General features: G+C 31.6%; 1 long non-coding RNA gene across 1 annotated transcript in view; it reads left to right on the top strand.

The window, feature by feature from the left end:
- Positions 1-26725, top strand: part of LOC146998233 (uncharacterized) — a 658297-nt gene that overhangs the window by 247353 nt on the left and 384219 nt on the right. Inside the window, exon 2 of the long non-coding RNA XR_015040043.1 lies at positions 3042-3112. This is a non-coding gene — a long non-coding RNA (uncharacterized LOC146998233). The remainder of the gene's footprint in view (positions 1-3041; positions 3113-26725) is intronic.

Below are 26725 nucleotides of genomic sequence, written 5' to 3'. Positions count from 1 at the left end.
TCACTAAATTTTAAACATACATAGTACTTAACCCGAGCACATGAGTCTCGAAGCAAGGATTTTAAATTTCTAATTTGTTTCCTATTTTCTTTTTGATAATTTATGCGAATTTTGGATAATTTAATGACTTTTGATTAACACAACGGACAATTTTAAAGCCATGTGTTGTCTCTCGGCAAAGAGTATAATAGTTGTTAGTTGTCAATCAGCAAATTTGGGAATTTAAAAGACGTTTGTTGTTAGTCTGCAAAGAGTCAGATATTTATGTTTCAAATTTATTTAATCAGCTAACTCGACGATTTAACAGAGATGTGTGGACACTGTCCAAAATAAAGCTGCTTAACGGGGGTGGGGGACGTCCCGGCGACTTAGTCTTGATTGTAGTACTACTCGCCTGAAACATATTAAAGAAAGTCATGTGGGTGAAGAAACATGTGCAGAAAAACGAGATTCTGTGTAATCATATGGAATTAAACTGTTAAACTAAAATCCTGATTTTACACTAGATGTAGTGTTTAAAGAAATTACTATGAGATTTTAGAAAGCTACTGAATCTTATAATTTCTTTAACCCATCGGAGCGTTTGAATAAAAAATACGAATATAGGGCAAAATTATTATCAAGATGATATTAATAATGAAGAATTTTTCGTTAAGAAAAAATTATTTTGTACTCTCATTTCTATTATTGTGAGAGGAAACAAGACAGAGAAGTTAAAGGCCTGTCGTTTGGAATTACCCAGATTTTCCTAAAATATAATATTCAGAAAAAAGTTTCAAATATTGATAATATTATAGCAAACTCTCCAGTGTCATGGTTTTTGGAACAAAAATGGAAACAAAATACTAATGTAACTTTCAAAAATTACAATTAGAGTTTCACTTCAAAAATAAACACACAAAACTTTTAATTTATTTTTCTATATTTATTTTGACAGTTGTCCGATATTTGCTTGTGGATTGCAAGGGGTGGAAATTCAGGGATCGTCCCCGGTGGCTTAAATTCTAACTAAGCCACTGATTATGCAATTCGCTTATCGCAACTTAATTATTTTTAACATTTGGAATAGATTAAAATAAAAGAGAAAACAGTCTTAAACATCTTAGATAAATCGACTGCTTTAAGAGAAAGAAAATTTTAGGATGATAAATTCACGTTATTATAAATGTTTTTAAAAATACTATATAAGAATTATTTACTGATTTTACTGTTTATGGAAAAGGAATTAATTTATAAAAGGGATGTTAAAACGATGAATAAATAATTCGAATATTTTGTTCTTTGTAAGAATATTTATAAATAGTATATTAAATAAGAACAAATGAAAATATGGTGTTTTATTATGCATGTAATAGTTGGAGGCAGCTGAAATTTTCGTTATGAAAAATTGTTGCTGCCCAGCATTTGGATTCATAGACGACTGCAGTGCGGTGAAATGTGTCTTTCTCTTTTCCTTGTTATGTGTTGAGCATGTGTTTTAATTTAGTAATTGTACTTTGAACTTGTATATTATGGGAGCATTTTAGTGAATTTTTCCTAAATCATACGAACAAAAAAATTTAAAATATAGTATGTTTCTCTTTGTGATTTATTGTTTTCTCCTATAATTCAGAAGTAAGTATTCTATTGGAAAACTAAGTATTCTATTGGAAAGTGATCACTGCGTTAATTTGTTCTCTTTCAAAAACTAACCACAATATAGAAATAGCACATAGACTTAAAATCCGATGTTTTACTTTTCAGATGATATTGCACATTAAACATAAATTAATCAAATATTTGTTTTGGGAAATAAGTTGATAGCGGAATAGTTGCACTTATTTACTTGAAAGAATATAACATCTCGTATCGAGATGCTAAGGCATGTTGAATTCATTTTACTACTCCGTCTGAAACATTAATGTCTGTGTAGCATAAACTGGAAAACGCTTTTAACTTACTCTCGCAGCAATAGGTTCTGGTTGTTTAAATGCTTTCATGGTTATAAGGTAATAATGCGTAAATAATAATGAGGTTACCTTCGAACTAGTTCTTGTTAATGTTGTACGTTATTCTGTGCCAAAATGTTCTTTCTCTTATGAAGATAGCCCTCGACAGCCTAGCCGTAAATAATTAATATAATTAAACCTTACTGACAATGTATTGCTTAGATTTCGTTGTATTTATTCATTATTTTCGTTGAAAGGTGAAACTGTGCGAACACTTTTGCAAATGAACTTAATTTCTTAACCGCGCACTAATAAATCAAGAGCAAGCTGTTTAGAAATCAATTTTACATATATATTAGTATTTGTTTATTTAGAATTGTTTCGCCGCAAATTGTAGTCTCCAATTTATCTTTTAAACCGTAAGCAGAAGCGTTATTAAATCAGAGACAGATTTTTCCAGCGTGTTAAACATATCAATTTATATTTAGAGAATCGTGTTCGTTATAACACGATTTCATGTGTTATTCTGCATAATTCATTATGCAGAATAATTTTCTCTTTTATGTCGAAAGCAAATCTTTTCTTTGTTATGTTGTTTCATGTTCTTATATTTAGGCTCAATGATTATGTTAGAATTACGAGTAACTGATTGAGTGAGAAGTTTTGAGCTCGGCTAGAATCATTGTGAAAATTCCTATAATGGTATCGCGATAATTAAAATTTAAAAAAAGCTAATCATTTAAATACTTTATGAACTACTTTTCAGTCATAAGAACTTGTATTTTCTGTTTCTTATTTAAAATTTATATCTCATTTAACCAAGTTAATAAATATTTGTCAAGTTTTTCATATGTTTGAACAAATAAATACATATCATTAGGAATAAATAATAAATGTCATTGAGAATTTATACATCGGTTAAGTTAGCAGATAGCCCTCATGCGCTCCGCCATATTCAAATAACCTAACCTAAGAATGTGTTAAGAAAATTATCCAGAAAAAGTAATAGGTTTTCTTGTCAGCTCCTTACTCTGATACATTTTGCGCTAAAAGTAATATTTTATTTTTTATTAATTAATTTTATTTTTGCTAATTTCTGCTTTATTTTTACAGGTCCTTGTTCGTTTCCTATAAATAATATCTTCCTAGAATATTCAGGTGACTTCTCATCATTCTGCAAATAGGTAAATAATGCACATTTAAGTTTGGTTAAACAGTTGATGTTTGCATTGTACATTAAGCTTAAGTCTGAATTGCGAAACTTCGTATTTGCATAAAAAAAAAAATTAAATGTAACTTTGTGCTTTTACTTTGTCTTTGATGCATGGTTATATGTTTGTCTTTTACAATTCAAGTTTTATTTGAGCAACATCAGTAAACCAGAGGCAAGGAAACTTTCATTTGAACAAAAACAAGACAACCTAGTGTTTTTTTTTTAACCTTCATCAAAGTTATTACACTACTATTCTTAAATCAGGTATAGTTACGGTATTTCATATTGTCAGAGTGAAAGGTTGTAGACTTCCGGAAAAATGTTTTGAGATAAATGAAGTTATATATAAGGGTATTTGGCTTACTTCATTTCTTCATTAGTATTGAGTTTCCTGTCAGGTCCATTTCTTGTTTACCTGGCAGGCAATCGAATGGGATCACATGGTCTCACGTTCCACAAGAAAGCGGCGTCATGCTAGCATTATCTCGTATTCAGTTGTTGACAAGAAACACTGAGCAATAAATTAAGACAAAAGGACATAAACAGGATGACAAAATAGAAATAAAAAGCAGAAAATAAGCGATCGTCTAATATTAATATAGTATCAAATCAATAAGAAAGCAAGAAATAAAATAAAAAGACAATGACAAATGTAGCTAGAGTAAAAATATATTATGCATTTGTGTAAAAAGTTTATCTATTTTTGTTAATTTTTTACTAATTTTAATGTGTTCTGTTTTGTTTTAATATGTTTTGTTTTTAATTATTTCTTCTTGTGTTAATTCATTCTGTATTAAACTGCAATTATGTTTATGCCAATTCGAGTTTTTCAAATGGTTTCATATGTGAACTAAAATTTAGAGTGTTGCTGAGAATAAAAAACAAATTAGTTCTTTAATTTATAATATATACATATGTTGAAAAAAAGATTTATCTCGCGAATGTGTTGATTTCACCATAAATTTATTAACTTCTATTACCTTCTGATATGTGTACTATCTAATTACACTAGGTAGTAACAAACGTCAGAGTAAAAACACTGCTTTTTAAAGACAAAATAGGTAACAGAAAATGTAAGGAAGATAGAAAATTAGAGATATATATATTTATTAATCAATCTAAAATTATCGATAGTGGATCGCAATTTGCAACATTACATTTCAGAAAATGCAATCTACATTTCTAATCTTGAAAGATAAAAATATTTTACAAAAAAAAAAAAAAAAGAAAAATACACCTGCTCTTTCTGCTAACAATTCCTCTAATACTAATATTAAATTATACAATGTGAAGCTTTAATGCTAGGCATTACTATGTTATGCATTGAAATTAGGCCTTTCCTAGAAACATATATTATGAAATATTTTATTTTGAGTTCATGTCTTCTGCTTCTAAAGACAAAAAAAAAGGATATGTAAATTTTACCTATCTAGAAACCTTGAAACTATATTCTAGGAATCTAAGAATCTTTCTAGTTTTTAGATTCTGAGTTTAATAAAGTTACTTTTATCTTTCCTTAATATTTTATTTTGCTTTTTATAATAAACACATCTAGTCAAGACGTGTTTTATGTTTTAAACGTTTTTATTTAAACTTTCTCAAATGGTGTTGTATTTGTTACGAGAGTTCAGATCAATTTCATTCGTTTTCTAGTTTTGATTACTTAAGTAGGTTTTTTTTCGAACTGCAATAAATCATGGTTTCAAAGAAATACTTCGGAAGAAATAAAAAATGTTTATAATTGCTTCATTTTGATGAATTTCAGAAAGGAAACCGCTTTCTTTATAAACTCAGGCAGTTTTTGAAACATTTAAAGAATACAAGGTTATTTTAAATCTGCAAACGTATATAAATATTTTACCGGCTTCTTATCTCAATGCCATAAAAATTTATAAATTCAGGTTAATTTTGAGCAAATGGATTTATTTCTTATTTTCGGTATGCTTAACTATGAATATTGAGTTTTTTTGTTTTGATAACTTTATTATTTTATATCGCATGTTATTCTCTCTATTGTATTTGACCTATGGAATAGGTCGAGAATAGACTCATACAGAAATAGCGCAGCAATAAAACTCAAATCCCGTATGTTTATAATTGTCTTTTCTATTCGATTCTGAGTTGAAAATGGGTGTTATAGCTGTTTTAATTTATTCAATTCAAAATAAGTAGTATAAGATAAAACAAGTGGGCTATAAATTTGAAATCTCTTTTTCAGTTTCAAAATAAATCTGGGGACGTTACAACCGCTTTTAATCATTAATATATTGCAATTTTAGCACTCTTGCAATTTTCTTCAAAACAATTTAGTTTTCCGCTCTTGAGGATACTTACGTATCAACGCAACTGCCTTAGTTAAAAGCGAGAAGTTTCTCAAAATGTTCTAAACTCTGATAACCATGCGCATAACCTTTCTTCTGGCAACCATGTCCATAAAATTCCTTCAGTGAAAGAACGCCGCCATTTTCGAATGCTTTTTTTTTTCTTTTGCTGTATTCCAAATTCCAATGGATTTTATAAACAAATCGTGATACTTTTTTTACATTAAACTTAGTTTTAAAATATGAGTTTGAGGAATTTGCCAGCAATGGAAGAAACTGCTGTAAAATTTCTGCAAGATTACAGAATTTTGCTAAAAATTTTCTAAAGGAAAAACCGAAGAAATAGGTTCCTTGGACGCCGCTCCGAATCTCTGTAATTCTTTGATGTTTTTTTAAGCGAAAACAGATCGCTGTGCATTTCGGGAGAAGAGACACGCAGGAAATTTACATAAAGATTTGAAGAAAAATGTAAGTGTTTTATTTTTTAATGTATCACGTAATCCTTATTTAATAATTAAAATTTGTATTTTAAATAGCTAAAGTATATTATCTTTTCATATATTTATGATGTTCACCGATTTTCAATAAATATCAATAATTTGGGAATCTTTCTAAAGGACATAAGGAAAAAATCCACCAGTTTGCACAAAACACGTAACTTTTACTTTTTCATCTGTAACAAATCGCCAAATGGCGCCAAGGTGGTTGCGTTAATACGTAAGTACTTTCTTGATAATGAAACCCAGAGATTCATCAAAATATATATATCCCCTCCTCAAATAGACATTACAAATATATTCGCGTGTATGTATGCAACAGCTAGGGAAAAATGGTTAAACTATTCCTAAGACTTTTAATTTCATATCGACACATACATCTCAAATGGTATAGTTTTTATATCTTTTATTACAAATATTACAAAATACTCATATACCAGAGCACGTCGAAACTCGGTTATAGACCATCTCTGTCATTCCTCAAATAACAAAGAACTTTAATGATACATCTCTTCATTATATATTATCATTTCTTATGAATTTTTAGTAGTAATATAATATTATTGTTATTTACGTCTCCTGCATAAATTTTAGTATAATGCTAAATGCGTTGAAAATAGATTTATATATACATTAATTTGAGAAATTGTTTGATTTCTTCTTAATAATATTCCCATTTTCTTTCGCAAGGGTGCTTGTTCATGGAAACACAACCTCTTCATGCATTCAGTCCCAAATCTTGCTGTAATAGGTAATCATATAAGATGGCATACATAAAGCTGACTTAATCAGAAAGCTTCCCATTAATCAGACCTCATTGCTATTTGATTCAGAGCAGACTACAAATCTAATCAAGTCCTTGCCAATACATCTAATCGAGGGATGAATGTGTTAATTGAAACCTCTTATCGAAAGCCTTATAATGGGTGAACATGATATGTATTCTAATCCCCTGTTATGGAAGGATAATCGGAATAGGCAGAAGTTGCACAAATCTGGTACGGACGTAATTATGCAATTTTAAAACTGCTCAAATTGTGTGTAATTAAAAGCCTTATGTAATTTGCAAAGATTGATTTCTATCTCACTGAATATATAATAACTCTTTACGGTAAAATAATTAGTATATTTTGAAAATACTAAGATGCAAAGTCAACAATACATTCTTAAAACTAGCAAACTATTACCTATGTAAAATTAAAAAAAAGAATATGTGTTAATTGATATAGTTTATATATTATTTATCATCTTTGCTACGCTAAAAACGTAAGGCGCGGTAACTATTAATTTCAAAACGGAATTTTGCGTTGAACCACTAAACACTGGACCATTTTACATAATTTTTTTCACCAAGTATTATCTCTCTGCATTATACTTAAAGAAATTAAATAATGAGAAGCTGCATGAATGTATGTATGTTTCCCGGATTGTGAAAAAACGAGAAAGCCTAGAGCCATCAAATTTTGAATAACGTAATCCTCCACTCGAACACAGAGACCTGGACGCCCAATTTTTAATTACGAATTCGTTTTATTATCCATTTCATATTTTGTAAAACTTTAACGAATTTTTAATTAACAAATTCAACGATTACAAAGCGAGGAATGACAACATCGAACGAAAAAATCATTTTTATCCCCAGCGCGCGAAACTGTCTGTCTAAAATATTAAAGATAATAAGATATATTTTAATATCTAAATAAAGGTAACAGACGCTCCTTTAGCTAAAAAAAACGCTCCTTTGGGCGTAATGTAAAATATGAAAGCTTTCAGGTATTTTAAAATTAAAAACTTTCTTTTTTATTTTTATTTTTTTACAGAACTGACAAATAATATTTAGCTGAAAAATTCAGATTTTATTGCATTACAATTGGGGTTACCAGATGTCCGACGTTCTTTCCGGTACACATGATGATATGGAGAACTAATATTAATTCAAATAATGTAATTTTTGTTTCTTTTAATCTTTTAATCTTTTCTCTCATGTTTAAAACAATTTTTAGTTTTTAATTTTAAAATCATTCCTTCTGAGATAATGTTATCAATAATGAATTTCAAATATCCCAGCTTCAGTAAACGAAGCCTCATTAACAAGCAGGCGAAGACGAAGTTCTAATATTTTTAGCGTAGAATTAAAGTATTCAAGCTTCAAGGTAAGCATCTTAAATTGATAAAAGAAGGGAAAGTAATTGTAAAGAAGTATTCTTTCATAAAATTTCTAATTATACCCCACGTGCGAAATTAGTTTGTTCATCAGCCATTCTTTGCATACAGAATTTTAATGTGGATTCAGATACTCTGTTCTCAAATTAAAGTATAAAGTTTCTCATTCCTCCAACAATTCTAATTGCAAACGTAGTATTTTTATTTTAATCTGACCTTTAAAATTTCGGCAGAAGTGGATCAATGAGTGAGCACAGCTAGCAATGGAATGGTAATTTACTGGGAACAAAATTAAAAATAACGAATAGATAAGGCATCGTCCGGATTCAGTTGGTTATAGATATTTTTATGTGTTCTAAAGCATAGACATTATAAGTACGATAATATAAGAAAAGTTTTAAGAGCTTATGTCAAGTTGAAATTAAATTATTGTTTTTATTTTTAATTTGATTTAGCATTATTTTAAAGAAAGATTATATTCTCTAAAATATGTAAATCGAGTTGATTATGCATGCACAAAACCTTTGTTACCCCTTCTAATGCATACGTTTTCCTCAGATATTCTATTTTGCTTACATATGTTATACTTTATATCCAATAAGTATTTATTTAATTTAGTTGCTGCTAAAGCAGAATTACTTTTAAACTTACCGAGGGATAATGCAATTTTTCTTTCGTAATTATTTACAAATTTCAAATTTTAAAAAATCCGCTTTATTATATCGGAATTTGGAAAATTATTCTTGGAATACGAATAAATATTTTATTCAAAAATTTTCATCAACTGACTAATTATACATTTGGTGTGCAAGCTCGTTAGCAAATTTTCCAACAAAAAAAAAAAAAAAAAAAAAAAAAAAAAAAAACAATTTTTGTTGGGAGGAAATTAGAGGGCTATGGATGCAAATTTATTGTGCAAGATAAAATGATCTGCTTTTGAAATAAATCAGAAAATCATGTACTGTTTCAATGATAGTTCTTCTGCTTGCATGAACTGAAATAAAAATGCATAAAATACCGTATTCTAAACTTTCTTACGCTGAATCACGTTTCGAATCCCGCGAACAGGCTGGTTGCATGGGCGATGGTTTTCTCTACGTATACATTTATACGAGTCAGTTTCTCTTAGAATGTCCTCCACGGAAGCATCCTTTCCCTTAGAATAGGTTGCCCTAGAGTGATTTTACGTAATAAAATAAACCAAAGCAAACTTTACGTTGAATCTTGATATTCAGAAACGTTTCCACTGAACTAAAAAAATGGATTTATTTTATTACACTTATCCTTTCGTTCCACTTTTCGGCTCGTGATGGATGCTTATTACAAGAGTGTATGGTACTTATTTTATTCAATTATTATTTATTGTATGGTACTTATTTTATTCAATTATAATTTATTATCAATTATAATATTATTTATTGTTCAATATCTACAATGTCAATTCTCCCTTCCCATTTTAATGCCAGAATTCAAATGTTAGCTCACGCATAGTTAAGTGACGTACAAAGAGATAATATTAAGAAAAGTTATAGATTGGTTAGTCAAAGCGTGTTCCACCTGCTGAAGGCCATGTTACTAGTTGCTATTCCACGTTGGAAGTATGTCTTTAGTGCTGCTTTGTTTTTGTCAAATATGCTTTTCACGTAGCTTTAAGTTTCAGACAAGAGACAAGATATCACTCGGTGAGCAGCTGTGCCGCCAAGAAGACTTTTAGCTTTATTGCTCACTCAGTGGGACCATGTTTATTTAAAATTGATAACAATGAAATTTGGATATATATACATTAAATCATTATTCATAAAAATATACATTAAATAAAGTTATAATAAATAGTTTTAAAAATATACCTAAAAATTAATTAATTCTAATATGAAACTTCTGTAACAGCTAATGAGATGAAATATATTGAAACAGGAAATATCTTGAATTTGGATTAACTTTATGTTCCCTTTAAATGTTCACAGTTTTCTATTAGATATTTGATTACGTTATGCAGTTTATTACGAAGGAGATCACTTTTAAGAAGTTGTTTCAACTAGATTTGTGCGTTGTCAGCTGTGGAGGGGTGAAATTGGAGATCTTTGGTTAATTGAACATTTGAACATATAATGATATATTGTCCTATTGAGCCACAGATGCAGATGTCAATATGATGGAAGCCAAAACGATGGAAATAAGAAATAAAAGGTCCATGTGAGGTATGGAAATACATTATTGCATTATTTGAAGTTATTAAATTGCTTGATGGTTTTGGTAAGGATAAGTATGTTCGTCTGCTTGTATTGTCTCTTGACTAATTTGCATTCTATTGTGTTATTAAATCTTTTTACAGTCTTGATTTTAATAATGAAATAGGATTTGGAAGTGGAAATGAATTGTAATAGTAGTGTTGCCTCTCTTGCTAAAGCATCTCCTAATTCGTTTCCAAATGTTTCTTTGCGAGCTCGTGTCGAGTGGAGTTTTGGTATGTATTCTTTATGAAAATTAGTAAGTAGGAGTTGTATGTTTTGGACTAAAGGTGATTTATTTTTACCTGTTATTGCTTATATCCTTAAGGCTGTCAGATATTATGATGCTGGCTATTGAAAGTTGCTTTGCAAATACAATGGCTTCCCGTATTGCTAGTAATTCAGCTTGGAATATTGAATTAGTTTGAATCATCTTTGATTTCCAGGTATGTAGGAGTTTATTGTTATAAAATTCACAGTAGACACTACCAACTCCTATTTCCGTTTTTAATCCGTCTGTATAAATTTTGATTTGAAAACTATTTATGTTTGAATTTGATATTATATTTTCTGAATGAAATTGATTCGGCTGAAGTTTTATATTTCGTTTAAGTTCCTCATAATCTTCTGGAAGGAAGGTATTGGAATTGTAGGTACTTTTTCTCATAGACGTGAGACTTGCATTTTAGTTTCTTCTTTTTGTAGGGTTAAAATTTTTGGAGGAATGCCTGAGATAATCTGTAGAGCACTGGTCGATGTAGTTCTATATGTTTTGCTGATTGTAAGTAGAAAAAGATGTTGAACTGAGGTTAACTATCTTATTGCTTGTACATTGAGTTTTACGTCCCCGCAGACGCGCCATAAAGAAGAATCTTTTCTATGAGAGTTGTATACCATATTTTTTGAAATTGTGAAGATACTCCCCAAGTTTTCGCAGTTGTTATTTTGATTGCGTTTGCTAGTGTGAGAAGTTTGTTTTTGATGTATTTGATATGAGGATGCCATGAGAGTCTATTATCGAGCATGATACCAAGATATGGTAATGAGTTATTTTTTGATATTTATTTCTTGTGCTATTTTAATAATTAGATTTTGGAGGTTTCTAATCTTGGTACCCGGTTTTGGTATGTACAGAGGTTTGCTTTTGAGGATTGAGATTTTTAACTAAAAGTTGTCTGTCCAGTTCTTGGAAATTTGTAGAAAGTGCTTCGAATTTTCTTCTATTTTATTGCGATTATTGCAGCGGACTACTAGTAAGAAATTGTCAGCGTAGGCTTGTGCATCGGTGTGAGGGATATTATCGAAGGTTATTAAGATTTCATTTGCTATTAAGTTCCAGATTGTTGGGCCCACGCAAGATCCTTGTGGGCATCCTCTTGCGATGTTAAATGTATTGATTGCAGAATTTGAAGTATATTGAAGCGTTCTATTATGGAAGCATACCTTTAATAGTAGGACTAATTGGTATGGACAATGAATAGAGTTGAGTGTATTTAATGCATCTTTCCAGCGTATTGTGTCAAATGCTGCTTGGATATCAAGTGAAGTTACTAAAGATTAATAGTTTTGATTTCTGTTTGTTTGAATTATCTGAAGCAAAATTTTAAAAGCATGATATACAAATTTATTAATGTAAAATCCAAATTGGTGTGGATGGATGATATCGTTGGTATAAAGATAATACTACAGTCTTGAAAGTATAACTTTTTCCAGAAGTTTTCCAAGTGTGGGTAACAAGCAAAGTGGTCTAAAATATATTGGGTTGTTTGGAGGCTTATTTTTCTTTAAAAAGAGAACTATTTATGCTTGCTTTAATATTATAGGAAAAGAGGCTGTTTTCTAGCATGCAGTAACAAAAGAATATAAGATATAATTGTTAGCTTTCAAAATTTGTTTTAAAATGATATTATCTATAACAACTGGTCCAGGAGTGGAAACCCTGATATAGAGAGGTGAGGCGCAGCATGGACTTTATTGTGTGCTATTTTAAAAACTGTTCCATAGAGTTCTGAGGTATTTGAACAGAAATTTCTCCAACTTGTAATTTTTGCTATGCTAATATTTCTTTTATAAATGGATCTTGCTTTGTTGACTTCTATTTTACATATTGTACTTTCTTCAGGGAGCTTTCTTGATTTGTATCTTCTTTTTAAGGTTCTAACTTTGCTTTTTTTCTAATGACAGATTTTGGTTCCACCAGCTTAGTTTAAAATTTTTAGAAATTATAAGAAGTATTACAGATATCTATTATTGTACTGATGAGATGTTCTGTAGTTGTATTTACTTCCTCTTTTGTATTTAAAGAATTAAAATTATTTATAAGACCTTGCGAGTTTTCTCCTAGTTTCGATTTGAAAGTGCTATGGCCTCCATATGAAGTTTTGTATCTTCTTTTAACCGTATAATATGATTTAGTTACTATTTGATTCAGTTATTTATATATTGGTGATCGCTTAGTGATATTTGCTCAAGGACTTTCCAGTTTGTAATTCTTAATGCCAGTTCTGGAATTGCTATTGTTAGAACAATCCAACTTGTGCCGTAGGAGTGAAAAAGTTAGGTGGAGTACTTGGAGTGTTTCTTATTGCTTAGATATCTCTGTTGAATAAATTCCATTAATATTGATCCTCTATTGATTTCTTTAAAAATTGAACCCCACACTGAACTATGCGCATTGAAATCTTCTGATATTAAATGTTGACATGTTGATGGAAGTGGAATTGAGTCGACTTCTTGTAGAAAAAAAAAGAGTTAAGCACTAATTGAATTTGCTCAGTTAATAAGGTAAAATCTAAGGTACTACTTAATATTTACTCATGAATAATCTACATGTAATTTAGACACGTAATTTAAAATTGAATTTCAAAATACACAAAAGGTTATGCTTAAAACACGCAAAATGTTATGTTTAAATCATAAATTAATTGTGTAATATTCTATTTGAAAGGATATGGGTAAAATTTTTTAATTTAATTCATGTTTACATGTAATAAATACCCCGTAATCATCTAAATAAATATTTAGCGTAAAAAAAGTACTAATACACATATATCCTGCTTTTAACCAATGCTTTAACAGGAAATAAAATTTCAAAATATTTAATTAAGATTTCTCTTAAAAAATAAGACATTAACTACCAAATTTAATTTTCATTTTATTACTAAGTGATTATATTCCAAACTTTAAAAAGGAGAGTAAACATAATTAGTCTTAAAATAAGAAATTTGTAAAAAAGAAAAAAAAATCTGCATAAATGACTTTAACGTATGAAGATTTTAATCTTCCTTTTTCGATTTTAGTACACTTTTGCCATAATATTTATTATTTCTTTTATTTAACCAATCTGCCCAAGCTTCACCATACTATTTTGGCAATCCTGTTTATACCAGTCTGAAAATGCTTGTTTTAGAATAACTTAAAAGGCTTCTAATTTTATGACAATTTTATCCCAAACACATTGCAGTAAACAATTTTGGCTTACTTTATATGAAGTAAGTACAAAGCCAAAGACGCCAATCTTAACTTTAAAGTCACACTTTTGGGCCATTAATGGTAAACTTGTGTATTACTCTCTTCCACATTCTCTTTCCACCTTCTTCCACATTCTCTTAGCACATAAGGTGCTAAGAGAACTTTTTGTGCCATTCGTGTTTATATTACGCATTGTAATGAGCACAGCTTTTGCTACTTTAGAAAATTAACTAACCTCTTAATAAATTTATGGTTTTTCTTTTAGTTGCTTTTAGGATTTATATTGCAAATAACACTTTGACAATAGTATCCTAAAAAATGATTTCTTAGTTTTTTTCGATGTGAATTACAGAGTTCTTACTTTATTAAAAAAAAAAATGTGTAGAAAGCAATTGAGTGTGTAAACATGATTTTCGCCTGAAAACAAGCTGTGTTTCTTTAGAAAATAAGGATATTCGAAATACGATTATAGCATAATTTCGTTTTTTATTATTTCTTTAATTGTAGAACTGATGACATGTTTATCTACAGTTTTTATTATTTTTATTTTTTATGCAGTATTGTTCTTTTTTAGTCCAAAGGGGCTTTGTCCCTGAAGGACTATTGTTTTCGTTTAGGGATTTTGCGTTGAATCACTATGAATGTCTGTTTCATTTTTGTCACTGTTTCACTCTTGTCACCAGAATTTCTCTTAGCACCTTATTGAGAATGTGGGAAGAGAGTAATACACAATTACCATTAATGGCCCAAAAATATGACTTTAAGATTAAGATTGGCGTCCTTGACTTTGTACTTACTTCATATAAACTAAGCCAAAATTGTTTACTGTAATGAATGAAATAATTACATCATTAGTCCAAAGAGGCTTTGTCCCTGACGGACTATTGTTTTCGTTTTCCGATTTTATGTTGAATCACTATAAATGCCCGTTTCACTTTTTAAACTGTTACTACCGAATGTTAGAGTCCTGTATTATATTTGAAGAAATTAAATAATGAAAAATCTGCATAAATGTATGTTTATTTCTCTCATTGTGATAAAAAAAAACGGTACATAGAGCCATCGAATTTAGAATGACGTAATCCTACTGCGAATATGGGCATCTGGAAGCCCAAATTTGAAACTTGGAAATTGTTTTATTATCGATTTCATATTTTGTAAAAACTTTAACGAATTTTTGAGTAACAAACTCAACGATTTGAAAGCGAGCAACGGCAACACTCTACGGAGGGGGGTGAACCTTTTTATCTCTAGCGCCCGGAACTGTGCATCGGAAATTTTAAAGATATGCTCATTTTAAAATTATTTTGCGACACTGCTATTGAAATGAATTTTATGGTTTAAGTGCAAAGACCAAGATATTTAATAAATAAACGAAACACACAAAACGTTAAAAAGGCCCCTTTGGACGTAATTTAAAATCTAAAACCTTTCAGTTTTTTTTTTAATTCTTTTTTTTTTTTTTTTTTTTAGTTTCTTATTTAGTTTCTTTCGAGGTCAGAATTCGTATTGAAGTATATTCTTCACTATTTGACCAGGGGAAGGTAAATTTTGTAAAAATTGTTTTCTGTATATATTCAATTATATTTGATTTTTTGTTTTTGTTCACTGAAATGTTGAGGGTTGACAAAGTATGTCGAGAACTCTAAATTGTTCTGGTTTAATGTTTTAAATAATTACACCCTGATTAAGTCTGTTTGAAGCGTTAAACTATGTATAATTAAACTGCTGATTATCGTTTATGATTGTAAAACTTTTACAAAAGTTGTATAAGTTTTTTGGAAAACTAAAAATGCAACTGAAAAAAATCTGTTATGCTTGTTTTTAAATTTCATTGTAAAGTAATGTTTGATTTTGAACGACTTTGAATTTTAAAGTAATGTTTGACTTTGATATTTGACTTCCGTTAATATTTTTCGTATCTCTCTGCTCAGTCAAGATGGAACCTCTCAGCACTTGTTTGATGCAACGCTGTGTCATTATAATAATCAGAAACATTTCTGCATTTAAATATAAATTAACTGATTTATTTTATTGCCTTATCGCAATCAATTTTGTTTGATAAATTTTCTTTAATCGCGTAATTTATATTATTTAGCTAAATTAAGATATGAAATTTTAACATTAAATATATTTCAAAAGTGGCGAGGTTGCACCAGACTGTACGTACTGTTTCATAACATTAAATTTTATTGTAAAAACTAACCTCTGATGTTTAATAATTCTTCCTATAATCAGCAGCATAGACTAAATTTATTTAGAAAGCACTGCCAATATTAGTAATTCTCTATTATCTACCTTTAATTTGAAGTATCATACTTATATCGCCATAGCAAGCTTTTAAAAGTCCACACAGTGAGTATGGACGTCAGAGCTATTGCCTACAATTTGTTGTAGTAGTTTTAACGCGTAAGAACAATCGACATAGTAGGAGAATAAAGATGCATTTTTGAAAATGAAATTATCAGATTATTAAATTTTTGTGCTTCATTTATGTCTAAATATGTCATTGGATGAGACGCATGGTTCGAAATTAATAGGAGTGGCAAACTTGTTTATTGCAATGAATATATGTTAATTACAAGCACGTATCATATTCGCGAAATTTAACGCTTTGAAGCCCCGTGAGTGAACTGATGAAGGGAGATAAAAGTAAAGATAAAACACAAAATATCATTAAAACTTATTAATTTTAAAACTATACTTAAGTTGTAGGAATATGACGAAAATGATAAACTGTAAAAATATCACCTAATAAGCGATTTAGGGTCCATATTTAAATTAGAATTAGCTGACATATAAAGTTCTACTCAAGGTAAAGAGCCTTTCTTAAAACATAAATTCATTTATAAAAAACGTATGAATATTAAAACCTAATTGATTGATATTTTTAAAATTTCTACTTATTACGGCCTTACGCAAAGGAAGTACTGAAGTACTGCAATTGCGAAAAATTCCGGATATCATACTTAGATGGAAAACTAAATTGTGAATTTTTTTAATGCATTGTGTTTATTTTTTGCTTGACATCTGTACATACGGACGGGATAAAGGACTTATCTCATTTTCTCCAGAACGGATTGTAAAACAGATTTTTAAAATTGTATTTTTTCTTGACGTCTATACGCAGGTACATAAACATATATACATACGTAAGAACATACGTACGTGCGTGCAATTGCACGCATGTACCTCGCATAACTCGAAAACGTTAGCTGTAGAACACTGAAATTTTGTATATGGGATTGCTATACAATCTCGTCGTATGTTTATTTTTTTATTGCAATCGGCAGCACCAAAAATTGTCCACCCCCATTACTCAGCTTAACGGTCCTTATCCGATTTTTATTTTCACAGTCTTTGGTCGTAGTCATGTACGTACAGCTACAGAAGTATTTTAAATGACGAAAATATTCATATTTTGATTATGTAAATTTTAAATAAAATTAATTTTGGACAAATAGCGAATACCAACTTTTCATGTCGTCTTTCAGTTCCTATACGTATATTTTCCGAAGTTTTATACTCGTTAGGACAAAATAAATTTATAAAAAGTTTGATTTCAGCGAAATTGACCGGGATGTTTAATTTCAAAATTTACAGTTTTTAATATCATTTTCAACTTGCCTTGAGGGATCTGTTAGCTAAGTTAGAATAAATCGAGGAGATAAGTTTAAATGAGATGCAAACAAATGTGTATAATTTAATATACCGTACAAGGAGGTCACGTGTTATCCACAATAGATTTCTTTTTAAAATGGCCATACGAGGGGGTGTGTATTTATCTCTTTGCCTCAGGTGAGAAACATTTACAGTAACAACTCTGATTCTGAGGCTGATGCATACCGTTGCATCAGGTTCTTCTATTTAAAATAAAATTAATGTAAAATTCCTTACCTGCTGCATCTTCAGTGTTCGCGACGTCAGGCTTCTAATAAGCACGTTTTCCAGTAAGAGTTTCTATTAGAATTAACAGGCCATCTTGTCTTTTACTTATTTATTCAAATAAAATACTAATGTACACTATTTACGAGGTAAGTGATAATTATTTTAAGACAGTACATTTTAATTGTTTTTCTGAGTATGAAGTTTCGTCTTTACGCTCCTCAGAGCGATTCCAATCTAGCCTCGTTCTCAGAACTCAATTAGAGAAAAAGAAAAGGAAGAGATGCCCTCCATCTAGTGGCAAGAATGGGACACATATAATTAATCATTCTTCATACTGCAATATGTCAAATTCACTCGTACGACCGAAAATATTGACATTCATCGTATAAATAGTCTATTTAGCAACGAAATGAGAAGAGCGTACAAGCTCATGGCATTATATAAATCATGTCGAAACTTTTGTAAATTTATTCCGTTTTTCGAGAATACTAAAGTTGCTTTCGTCAACATACGCCCTTCGAGTAATAGCAAAAATGTTATGGTATTAGAAATATGATTTATCAATAAATTTAATAGCATACATATTTAAATTTATGAAATAGTTACATTCCATAATAATACTCTAAATAATACATATAAATCTTACATTAGTTTATATAAATTACTGAAAAGCATATTGTAAAACATGAATTACTAGAAAGTATTATGTATATAGCAAAGTTTTGTTTCATCTGGGTTAAAATCTCTAGTAAACTTACTATTATTAATAACATTTTATGCTTTAAGCAGAATATTATGGATACGCATGCATTTCATACTTTTTTAGCATATATATCTATTGGAGACTTTCTGTAAATTTTGCAGGACAAACATGGCAATTTCTACACTTGAGACTCTGCTTATTTTTTAAGAAGATAAGTCGCTTATTTTACCTTTCGAAATGCACTAAATGTTTTCGGTACATATCTGATAGCAATTCTGTCATTTATTAGTATTCAATTTGCTTAAAAATTAGTATACCAATTTATTAAAGAAAATCCATAATTTACCATGGATTTGGAGGTGATTATATTTGGTTAAGAAATTGTTGTGATTACATTTGTGATGCTTCTTTGTATACCTCTCCCATTATGAATATTTGGTTATGTTCTTGTTTCTTGGATTATACTAAATTTATAATATGTACGGTTATAATATGTACTAGGTACGGACTCATTATTATGAAAATCGTTAATTTCGCACGCATGAAAGATTAGCTACAAGCAATGCGCCCTGCAGAAATGCTCAGTTAATCGAAATATGGATTACAGTATATATCATGCACACCGGTCCAATGAATACACAAACGCATGGAAAATTGCAAAGCAGTATATCTTAAAACTTCATTACCAGAAGCAGCTAGTAGCGCAGTTTCTAGTGTTATTTATTAAAGTAAATGGAAGTATTATCAAATGTTTCCGGTAGAGTAGACTATTAGGGAAGATGAAGGGCCTGGTAACAGAAAATAATGTACAGTATAATCTTACGTACACACTGACATTAGCGCAGAATAAAGGTTGTTCACATTATGTAGTTATTTACATAACACATGACCATTTGCTTTTCGATTTTACTATGAAATTTGAATGTAGGTTATCAAAAAAGGTCAATAATTCAGGGATTCTTCCCAAAATGTCATTGTTGAACATGCAATACTTTTAAGACATTCTTTAGATCCATAAAATATAATTTCAAGAGCCATAATCTTAAACACAATTTCTGATATATTCAGAATCTTAAAGCCTACCATTCTAGCAAGTACTGTGTAACGTTGCGCGCCTCCAACTTGCACGCAACCAAGAGGTGACTGTGAAAACTGTATAAAACACAGAGTCTTGTGAAGGGTTTAAGTCCCTTTTTATTCAACGTAAAAATTACAATTGCGTGCTCTTGACGTTCACAGACTATGCCAACTCGGCAGTCAAATAAAAATAATAACCTGAAAAGAAACTAAAGACAAGACTCTAACTACGAGGCTCTCTAAAATACTTTACTGACCGCGTTTTACAATACCGCTGCTAATTCAGCAGACTTGAAGCTCACTTGAACGATTAACACTACTTCCCGCCAAGCACATAGGCCGAAACGCGGGGTTCTTCAATTTCTCGCTAACTACCTCCGCGCTCGTGAAGTAAGAATATCCCACACCGAACTTGTTTCCTTCTATTTAAATCATAATACTTCCGCTGATAAATTGAATCCTTGCGCGTTCTACTAAAATTTATATATTCTGGCATTGGCATTTCCAGGGGAAAGTAAGGCTTGACAGGAAAGATAGTTTAAACTTAAAATAAATGTTAGTTAAAATAAATATAAACCCTACATTTGTCGCTGCCAGAATTTGGAAAACTTGGAAGCAGGTCCTACAAACAACCTGTTGTAAGTTTCACTAATTCTGAACTAACTGGCGAGAACCTCGTTTACACAAAAAAAAAAAAAAAAAAAAAAAAAAAAAATCTTATGTAACAAATTGTATCTAAAATTTTGTTGATAGTTATAAAGCTCTCTTCTTACAGCAACTTTTCCTGGACTTCATCAATCAATCTTGGTCTTTCCTTCCAGCATCTGGAAGGAATAAGTATCAGTATCTTTCTACATACATTATAATTTACACTTTCTTGACACAATAAATTTTTGTTTTTAAACGATTCGTTTTTCTTAGTTATTGCTTAATTCACATTCATTCAATTTTTCAAGCATTAATTTAACTTTACCCTGGCCCTCCACCGTGTGTGGTGTCAAACGGGAATATTCGTGTTTTAGTCTTACAACACTTCCCCTAACCACCATGATTTGTTAGAATTCAACGACCAAATAGACACAACTTACTCGACATTCTACAACTCAATAAGCTACTTTAATATTCTTAAAAATTCAAATGTAGGTGGAGAACCCTACAAAACACATTCATTCTAACTTCCCCCTCATTCATCTTTAAACATGCAGGCTTTCGCTCTAAAGCATGACTTTACAGTTTAATACTTAAATTTTGACTTCATTGCTTTTAAGCATTCACTTTTAGCATCTACAATTTTATGCTTCTAGACTAAATTCTACTTTTACATAACATTCAAGTATTTACGTACATTTACAAGATTTTAATACATATGATTTTTACAATTTACCATAAAATGAATAAGAGAAAATAAATTTTTACTTTACTCATTCTTCGCCAAGCTGGCGGCACTGAAACTAAAATTCTTATTAGTACAAGAATACGAAGTTATTTTTATCTTCGGCCAAATTTTGGCTTTAACATAACAGAATTAGTCTTTCGACCAACAGGAAATGCTTGTTTTTAGCTTTTACACTTAAAGAAAATAATACTTTTGCCTTAGCTAAATAAAGTAAAACAAAACTAAGTCTCAACCGAGACGTATTGACTTTCGTCAAAACATAGAACTTCGTACTTATGCATAACATTTCGGAACAAAAGAGAAAAAAATTTATAGAAGGTTTTAACTTATCTTTGAGTTTTCGATGCTTGAAACTCCGTCATCCGTTTTTGGCAAAATTGATCCCAAGTTAGAGGTTTCATGGATGTCAATCTTCTCCTTATTGATCTCCGAGTGTCGTCCACGTTGCTTTTTCTTTTGCGTCCTCTACATGCTGGCCTCTTGGCGGAGTAATCGTCTGGTTGTTGGCCTTTCCGTTTTTCCCTCGGACGGCTGGTCTTGACGTCCTCCGGTCTGGAGTCCTTCTTGAATTTCTTCTGTTCCTCGTATTTTTGTGCCTCCTGTTGCCGTTTCAGTTTCCGGAACGGCGGCCTTGCTGGCACCTGACTCCGTGGCCGTGTGCGCGTTCTCCTTGATGTGTAATTTCTCCTGCTATCCTTTGTAGGTGGTGTTTATCTCTCTACCACGGTTTCTTTACCCGGTGCATCTGTATTTTTGTTTTTCTTAAACGCCGGAGTTTGAAAATCATTTTTTCTTTTTGATACCGACGTCCGGGTTGTAGAAGTGCTAGGTCTCTCTTCAGTTCTCTTTTTCTTGGGTGGTGGAATAGTTGTTGTTGTCTCTGGACCTTCTATTTCGTTTAGACTTGAGTCCTGCAAGAAACTTTTAAGGATTTCAAAGTCATTTGGATTATAGTGTTTTTTCACCTGGTCGGGACTTGCTTTACAGAATTCCCCTCTCTCGTTCTTAAGATATAATACTACCCCTTTGATTTCCTGAATTACATAGGGGCCTTCAAACTTTGGAGCTAGCTTTGCCATAAAATTGTCTGGGGCACTTGATAAAGAAAATTTCCGTTTCAATACTTTATCCCCAACTTTAAAATCTGCTTCACGGCGATTTTTATCATAATAAATTTTCTGCCTATTTCTTGCCGTATCCGATGTTTTAAGCGCCTGATCAATTAGCTTTTGCACGTCCTTTTGTCTAAATTCCTGCTCTCTTTGTTGCACAAAGAATAATTTATCTAAAGGCGTAATTAACTTTCTGCCTAAAAATAATTCTGCTGGAGTTTTTCCCGTAGTATCATGATGTGCCGTTCTTAAAGCATAAGCTAATTCATTTATGTAGCCATCCCAGCGCTTGTGATGTGTGCTAACGTAACTGCGAATTATTTTTACAATGTTTTTATTAACTCTTTCTGCTATGTTAGCCTTTGGTCTATACGGAACCATTTTGATATGGTGTATATGAAGTCCATTGCATATGTTTTCAAATATTTGACTAATGAATTGTTTTCCGTTATCGCTAATGACTTTTATCGGTGCACCGTATTTTAAAATGTATCTGTGTAAGAATGCATCTGCGACTGTTTTGGCTGACGCGCGTTTAAATGGAACAATTTCTGTCCATTTTGAAAAATGATCTACTATTACTAAAAGAAAACGATTTTTATTTAACTCGCTCTGGGGGAAGGGACCAAGAAGATCTATGCCTAAAATTTCATTCGGAAATGTAGCGCGAATGCTATTTAAGTACCCGGCCGGGCTGTAATTAATATCATTTATTAACTGACATTGATTGCAGGACCTGACATACGCCGTTACTATTTTGTATAATTGCGGGAAATATACCGCCTCGCGTACCCTTTTTAAAGTCTTTCTGACCCCTAGGTGGCCGGCCATTTTTGCTTCGTGCAACTCCTTCAAAATGCTTAATCGAAGCGAGGCTGGGATGACTGGCTTATACTCAAGATTTTCGTTTGTTGTTTTCGTATAGAATAATAAATTATCTATTATTTCATAGTTTTTTGCTCTATTTCTTATCGCATCGATATCTGTATGCTCAAAGCTTTCGGGGTCTTTCAAATAAGCATAGATATTTCCAAATTCAGGATCAGCTTTCAGTTCAGTAATAACCGTATCTCTAGAATCTAAAATTTTTGAAGTCAACACAGCGCATTTAAGTTCATTTCCTTCATCGTCCAGTTTTATACGAGAAAGTGCGTCAGCTACATTGTTTTCCTTACCCGGTTTATATTTTATTGTGATATTATATTCTTGGAGTTTTAAAGCCCATCTTATTAACCCGGGCGTTAGGTTTTTCCCCGAGTAAAGTCTACCAACAGCCGCCTGATTCGAAAAGACTGTTACTGGCGATTTGCCGAAATAAACTCGAAATTTGTGTACAGCCATTAATACGGCTAATGTTTCTCTTTCTGTAGCTGTATAATTCCTTTGTGTCTGATTCAATGTTTTACTAAAAAATGCCAGCGGATGGTTATTTTGCATAAGAACCTCACCCACCGCATAGTCTGACGCATCTGCTGCAATTTCCAGGTTTTCGTCCCCCTCCGGGAATTTTAAAACAGGGGCATTAATAAGCGCTTCTTTTAATCTTTCAAAAGCTGTGTTAGCTTCCGCTGTCCACGTAAATTTTGCCCTTTTTCTTTTGATTACTAAGAGTGGTTCAACAATATTAGCGAAATCTTTTATGAAAGATCGATAGTAAGAACATAATCCAAGGAAAGAAGAAAGTTTCTTGGCGGTGTTGGGCGGTGGGAAATTCTTAATAGCTTTTATTTTTGAATCTTGCGTTTCTATACCCTTTTGCGAAATTTTATAACCGAGATATTTAAGTTCTTTAGTTGCGAACTTGCATTTTGAGGCGTTAATTGTAAGACCGGCCTCTTTTAATAATTTAAAAACTTGTTCTAGATCATTCATATGTTGTTCCAACGTACTACTCGTTATAATTATATCATCTAGATAAATTAAAGTTGATTTTCCTAGGACAGGCTTTAGAACAATGTCCATAGCTCTCTGGAATGTTGATGGGGCCCCACACAACCCAAAGGGCATGCGTAAAAATGCATAAGTGCTCGATTTTGTTATAAACGCGGTTTTATGTATATCTTCGGGTCTCATAGCTATTTGATAGTAGCCAGACGTTAAGTCCAAAGTAGACATATATCTTGTCGATTTGATCTGTCTAATGATCTCGTCTATAACCGGCAAAGGGTAAACTGGAAATTTGGTAATACTATTTAGTTTTCTGTAATCAATAGCAAACCTCCAAGCCCTTTTATCCGAAGGAGGAAACTCGTTCTTTTTCCTACATAGTACGACTGGACTCGCGTACTCACTATTCATGGGCGTTATTATTTTATTCTTTAACATCTCCTGAATATGTTCTTCGATGATTACGTCTTTTTGTTTGTCATAGCGGTAAGGTTTAGTCCTACAAGGTTTTTCGGCATTTAATTGAATCTTGTGCGTCACTATTTGGCAGTTTCCTGGTTTTCTGAAAATAAATGAGAAAAATTACTCACCACTTGCTGTATTGCTTTCCTTTCATGGTCATTCAGATGGCTAAGGTCCAATTGCGGTGTCTCCACTGGTTCCACCACCCTCTGGTCCATCTCCAACACTACGGAACTATCTTGAAAATTTAATTTGGCCCTCGCGGCCCTTAAAAAGTCGATACCTAAAATAAGAGAGTGTTGCAGATCTTTCACCACAAAAATTAATACTTTGAGACTTTCCTCTTTTACCTGTAAGTTTAATGATAATTTCCCGATGCAGTGACATGTTTTTCCTTGCGAAAAGTTCCTGCAATGTGCTTGGGTTTCTAATTTCAAAGTAGTCTTGAACAGCGGGTAACAATCTTGGTAATATTATTTCAATAATCTCCGCATCGGGTTTCTTTCCATACAGCATATCCGTTAGCTTGATTTTTCGTAGAATAAAGTCCGTCAATTCTGCTGTATCCCGTTGATAGAAACTAGATAGTTCGGCTTCCAGCCGTGCGCGATCTTTCACTATGGGGAAGGCCTTTACTAACGATTTTTTGAAATTTTCAAATGTATACGTCGGGCTTCCAAATTCACCTAGAAGAAATTTGCCTATATTTTTCCACCATAGCGCGGCCTGTCCTCTTAGTGCTGATGTGGCAATAGCAACTTTTTGTCTTTCAGGCACAGGATAGAGCTGAAAGTGGTTTTCTATACCTTCTAAAAATACGGACACCGAATTTTTTCCGTCGAAATAGACGTTTGGCTTGATTGATGCTCTCAAAGTCTGGACCAGGTATCCAAATCCTTCTAACTGGCTTGTCATTTCTTGGTGTTGTCCAGCGGCTTCCATCCAATTTTCGGCCATTTCAGTTCGATAATTGTTCGGGCGCCAATGTAACGTTGCGCGCCTCCAACTTGCACGCAACCAAGAGGTGACTGTGAAAACTGTATAAAACACAGAGTCTTGTGAAGGGTTTAAGTCCCTTTTTATTCAACGTAAAAATTACAATTGCGTGCTCTTGACGCTCACAGACTATGCCAACTCGGCAGTCAAATAAAAATAATAACCTGAAAAGAAACTAAAGACAAGACTCTAACTACGAGGCTCTCTAAAATACTTAACTCACCGCGTTTTACAATACCGCTGCTAATTCAGCAGACTTGAAGCTCACTTGAAGGATTAACACTACTTCCCGCCAAGCACATAGGCCGAAACGCGGGGTTCTTCAATTTCTCGCTAACTACCCCCGCGCTCGTGAAGTAAGAATATCCCACACCGAACTTGTTTCCTTCTATTTAAATCATAATACTTCCGCTGATAATTTGAATCCTTGCACGTTCTACTAAAATTTACATATTCTGGCATTGGCAGTTCCAGGGGAAAGTAGGGCTTGACAGGAAAGATAGTTTAAACTTAAAATAAATGTTAGTTAAAATAAATATAAACCCTACAACTGATCTAGTTGCCATTGAAATATGTGAAGAAATATTTATAAAGGCGTCTTTAATTTCGTTCACTTTATATGATGGTATATTAACAGAAGAACAAATCAACGATTTTATTCCTCTGTTCGCTATCACTGTAAGTTTTTTATGACATGGTATATTAACAGAAGAACAAATCAACGATTTTATTCCTCTGTTCGCTATCACTGTAAGTTTTTTATGACAATCTCTGGACGGTTCCTGGTCACATAAAATCGTGAGATGTGTTCTTCTCCTTGAAATGTTCGCTTCCGTGTATTTCGCAGAAAGAGCTTTGGGGAAAATTTTTTTTTTTTAGTTTTAGAAGTTCTCTACCACTGCTTTCTATATTATGAATCTTATTAATTATTACTCCGTTTGGGTCTTGTAAATACATATGTGACTCTGCAAAATCCTCACAAAACGTAGAAAACCACAAAAATTTGAAGAGGTGTGAGTTTTGTTATATTATCTTGTGATGAAAAGAATAGCTTGGGTTTAATCGAAATGGGCGTAATAACCTTTTATGATTGGCATTTTAAATATATAACAGTAGAATATTTCTCAACGATTTCAGCCATTTTTCTTTTAAGCGTGGAGAAGAAATTTGCGTGAATCTCTGTCTGTTTACGTTATCATTTACCACATATCTATACTATTAAAGGTGCTAAGAAAACAAGAATCAACATAATATTCATAAATTTGTAGGACTGTTTCGAAAGTATAAATACAGAACCTTCGAAATTAATTCTGCAAGTTCATGAATATCACACTGACTCTTGTGCTTTACCATCTGCGCTAATTGTTATTCACCGTGTTACTT

The sequence above is a fragment of the Stegodyphus dumicola genome, chromosome 3 (assembly GCF_044657685.1).
Source record: "Stegodyphus dumicola isolate Sdum_Otavi_A_Nest chromosome 3, ASM4465768v1".
In the NCBI taxonomy this organism is placed as follows: domain Eukaryota; kingdom Metazoa; phylum Arthropoda; class Arachnida; order Araneae; family Eresidae; genus Stegodyphus; species Stegodyphus dumicola.
Note: the sequence above shows the minus strand (reverse complement) of the source record. Positions and strands in the feature narration are given on the sequence as shown.